Genomic DNA, 5,000 nt, shown 5'->3' on the forward strand with positions numbered 1-5,000 from the left:
AAAGTTGTGTTTCTTGGCTATGTTGTTAGCGCGAAAGGAATAGCAGTGGATGCAGAAAAGGTGAAGGCTATAAAGGAATGGCCCACACCTAAGTCAATCACGGAGGTAAGAAGTTTTCATGGTTTGGCTAGTTTTCATCGGTGATTTGTCAAAGATTTTAGTACACTGGCCGCACCACTTACTGAAATTGTTAAGATCAGAAATGATTAGAGGAAAGAAAAGATTGGTTATCGATTACAAGCCATTGAATGTATTCATTAGGGATGATAAATTCCCTATTCCAAAAGGCAGGACACAATTCATCCATCTTGCCGAGGCAAAAATATTCTCCAAATTTGATCTGAAAGGAGGCTTTTGGCAACTTGGTATTCATCCAGATGACAGGTTCAAGACAGCTTTCTATATTCCAAATGAACAGTTCCAATGGACTGTTTTACCCTTCGGATCAAAGATTGCACCATCACTATTTCAAAAGGCGATGACTAGGATTTTCAATCCTATCCTGCACAGTACTTTGATCTATATTGACGATATTCTATTATTTTCTAGGAGTCTTGCTGATCATCATCACCTGCTTGAACATTTCCACCAGCTGGCATCACAGTACGGGATAATGTTGTCAGAAAAGAAAAGCATGATTGGACAGCACGAAATTGATTTTCTGGAAATGAAAATATCCCATGGAACCAGATGCCCATCTTGCTAAAAAATTATCACAATTTCCTAATGATAATCTCTCTTTCAAAGAAATACAGCAATTTCTCGGCATCATTAATTACATCAGAGACTTTATCCCGCATACAAGTCAGTTCACTAGTGCCTCGTCACAACTTTTGAAAAAGAACCACCCCCATGGGGCCCTGACCCTGTCAAAAATCTCAAGAAAGCTGCAAAGGATCCACCGCCTCTGACTATTCCATCTATAGGATATCTTATCCTCTAGTCGGACGCTAGTGACCCTTATTGGGGTGCCTTATGAAGAAAAGGACAACAAAAGATCCTATTGTGGACACACTAGTGGAGAATTCAAAGAATCCCAAAGGCATTATCATACTGTCTGCAAAGAAATCATTGCAGTGAAAAATGGAATTCAGAAATTTGACTTTTATGTCAGAATCAAGGCATTTTATGATTGAAATGGACAACTCGTCTTTCCCAAGGACGCTTGAATTCCGGAATAAGATTCTTCCTAATCCACAAATTCTCAGACTGAAAGATTGGTTTTCCAGATATAACTTCTCTGTGAAGCATATAAAAGGCGATCACAATGTGTCCTGGCTTTTGGAATAGGGAATTTATCATCCCTAATGAATACATTCAATGGCTTGTGCTCGATAACCAATCTTTTCTTTCCTCTAATCCGGCGTTGATGCGAACCTCAATCGACACGCGTTGAGACCCAACAACCAATATTGGAATGCTTGCCCAAGAAAGCTAAAATTCAGATTTTTGGATAGATATGAATGGTAGACCTCGACCCATCGTTTACGACAAACAAGAACTTTGGTATATACGACCTCAACCCGTTGTTTAGTGCGAAACACGAACCTTGGTATAAGGAAGACGCCACAAACGGTGGTGGAAAGCCGTTTGATAAGTCATAGGTGAACACCACGGGAAATCCCGATAAGTTCGAAAAGTTCTTCAAAAGAACCAAGAAAAAACAAAGCCTCAAAGCCTCACATTTTTATTCCCTTTTTCCTTCTTACAATGGTGAGATATATATAGCTAGTTTAGGAGACAAGGACATTAAACACTTAACAATTCCCACACAAACATGGGAGACAAGAACATTAAATACTTAGCAATTCCCATACAAACATGGGAGACAAGGACATTAAATATACCAACTTACTAGACACATTAATGACTCTCTCAACTTACTTAAATCCTATGCAAGCTAAGTTGCCTTGCAATACACCATTAAGTCAAATCCTATATTTGAATTAACACACAATTATTAATAAGGAGATTAAAGCCATTAAGCAAGATTAGCTCCATCACAAACTTGAATTAAGTTAAGTCTTCATCTTTCTTTGGGCCATGCTTGGAGTGCCCCATTTTTGAATAAGCCCAAATATCTTAAATCAGCTTGTGAAGTATTTCTTTGATGTTCTGGGATCTCGCTCTAATGATAGGCCCAACTAAAACATGTAATGGATCCTTCCATGGTGCTTATTGATTCTCATCAGGCGTCCTCCTCAGATCAAGAGATTACTGATCTCACCAATGTTGATGGCATCTCCTATTGATCCTGGATCATCCAGAACACAAGAATTTCATAACGAAACTGACGCCACAGTTCCCATTGTCGAAGAACCTACTGAGGCTACTTCAGCTACTCATCATTTAACCAATGGTTCTTGGTTATCTTTTGATGGATAACCTCCAATTATTAAATGGAGAGATCGAATTGGTGAATTTGGTGCATGGATTGACCTTCAGCTTTCTAAGCCCGGGAATACTTTAGAAACAATTCTCATTGAATTCACATCCAGATTTACTGGAACTTTAAGAGATTGGTTTCAAAGTCTTGGTGAATATAAACAGGTAACATTCATTAAATCCCACACTCCCTCCTGATATGAACCCACAAGCTCCAATTCCACATGATGATCTGCACGTGCCAAGCGGACCCATCACAAGAGCTAGAGCCAAGAAGGTCAAGGAGGCTATGCAAGGACTAATTGAGAAGTTGTTTGAGCAAGAGTCAATGAGGGCCATGGACACTAAAGAAAAGGACTTTCTTGAAGAGCCCAAGATGCTAAATTGTCTAAAGGCGTGTGAAGCTGGAACCTTAAGTCAATAAGGGCTGTTTGGGGAATTTTATGGATTAAATAGTGGGCCAATTGTGTCAATTAAGCATGACATGTGACTCGCACATGTTTCATTAAATGACATAACACATGGCATGTGACTTGCACATGTTTCATTAAATGACACATGGCATGTGACTTGCACATGTTTCATTAAATGACATGGCATGCTTAAGGTTATGTGGGATTATTTTATTGGCCAGATTGATGTCATAGCTTAATTCTATTGGCTGAACTGATGTCATGGGTTTCTTTTATTTTCTATAAGTAGTCAACTCTCTATTGTATTAAAGGATATTGATTTTTGCTGAATAGAATTCAAGTGAGGTTATTTCTCTTCAAGTTCTTCATTGAACTTTCACCGAACTTATCAAAGGTGCTACCTTTGTGGCGTTCATCCATTAATTTGATATTCTTGATGGCGTTCATCCGGACGTTTATTCTTGGGGTTCCGTATCATTTGGTCTTTTCAATCTCACTTGATCTTCATACACTTGCTTAGGAGTCAATGGTACAAGGGTCACACTCCTCCCATCTTTTAGAAAAGAATACCTATTCTTGAACCCATCATGAGTGACACGTCGATCATATTGCCATGGCCTGCCCAATAAGATGTGACTAGCATGCATAGGGACCACATCACATAGAATCTCATCAGAATATTTTCCAATTGAAAATACAATCAACACTTGCTTATTCACCCTAACCTCCCCACACTCATTCAACCATTGAAGTTTGTAAGGCCTAGGATGTTTTATGCATTGCAACCCCAACTTTTCGAGAATTTATTGGAGATCCAGATACTCATGCTAGTGAAGTTAGACGAGATCCATTTTGAAACGAGATGCTGCTCCTTGAAAAGAAAAGATCTTAATTTTCACTATCAAAGAATGTCCAGGCGATATTATCTTCTTGGTGGATTTAATGATGATAATCTCAGACAAGTTTATATTAATTCTTTACCAGAAGACATCCAGCCAGATTTACAGAGAAAGATTGCATCTCTCTCACGACCACTCAGGGATATCTCAATAAGTAAGGGAAATTCATCAGCTGGCACTCTCTGCCCTTGAGAAATTATGTGATACCCACTAGTTGTTCTAAAAAATGTTGCAACAGAATCATAAGTTTACAAAGCAATGCAAGAAGCCTTATTTTGCGGAGAAAAGGATTGCATCTGTAGTCCTAAAAAGAAGAAACACTTCAAAGACTATGGTTCTGACAAGCGCTTCAGAAAAGATCCCAGAAGAAGAAAGAAGTTTAGATTCTTCAAGAAGAAGCTTCAACGAGGACATAACAAATCTCCTCGTTGTTTCATTTGCAAGGAAAAAGGCCACTATGCAAAACAATGCCCCATGAACAGGACAAAATCTACAAAGCTTGCCCAACAGTTACAGAATAAAGAACTCGATGCAGATGCTGAATCTGTTCTTTCAAAACAAGAAGAGATGACTGAAGAGGGATGTGAACCTCAATCGACACGTGTTGAGACCCAGCAAAAACAATGTTGGAATGCTTGCCCAAGAATGCTAAAATTCAGATTTTGATAGGAAACCCGACCCAACGTTTATAAGTGAAACGTGAACCGTAAGTATAAAGTAACAAACCCTGACCCAATGATTATGGATTAATCATGAACCGAAGGTATAAAATTTGAACGCCGCAAGGAAGAATCCTTGATAAGTTCGCAAGTTCTCTAAAGAACCAAAGAAGAAACAAATCCGCACTTTTCTTGATTTCTATTCAATGAATAATTTAGCTCTTACAATGGCTATATATATAGCTAGCATGGGGGACAAGGATAATAAACACTTAGCAATTCCCATATAGACATGGGAGACAAAAACATTAAATACATAGCAATTCCAACTTACTAGACACATTTGATGACTCTCACAACTTACTAAAATCGCATGCAAGCTAAGTTGTCTTACAAATTACAAAATAAATGTAAAGACAAAAGGTCAAAAGTCAAATCTCCTAATTGACTAGCACACCATTAATAAGGAGATTACAGCCACTAAGCAAGATTAGCTTCATCCAAAACATGGATTAAATTTATTAAGCCTTCATCCTTGTTTGGGCCAAGCTTGGAGTGTCCCGTTTTTGAATAAGCCCAAATATCTTGAATTAGCCCATGAAGTGCTTCAATGATCTTTTTGGATCTCGCTCTAGTGATGGGCC

This window comes from Malania oleifera, chromosome 13, assembly GCF_029873635.1.
Source record: "Malania oleifera isolate guangnan ecotype guangnan chromosome 13, ASM2987363v1, whole genome shotgun sequence".
Lineage (NCBI taxonomy): Eukaryota > Viridiplantae > Streptophyta > Magnoliopsida > Santalales > Ximeniaceae > Malania > Malania oleifera.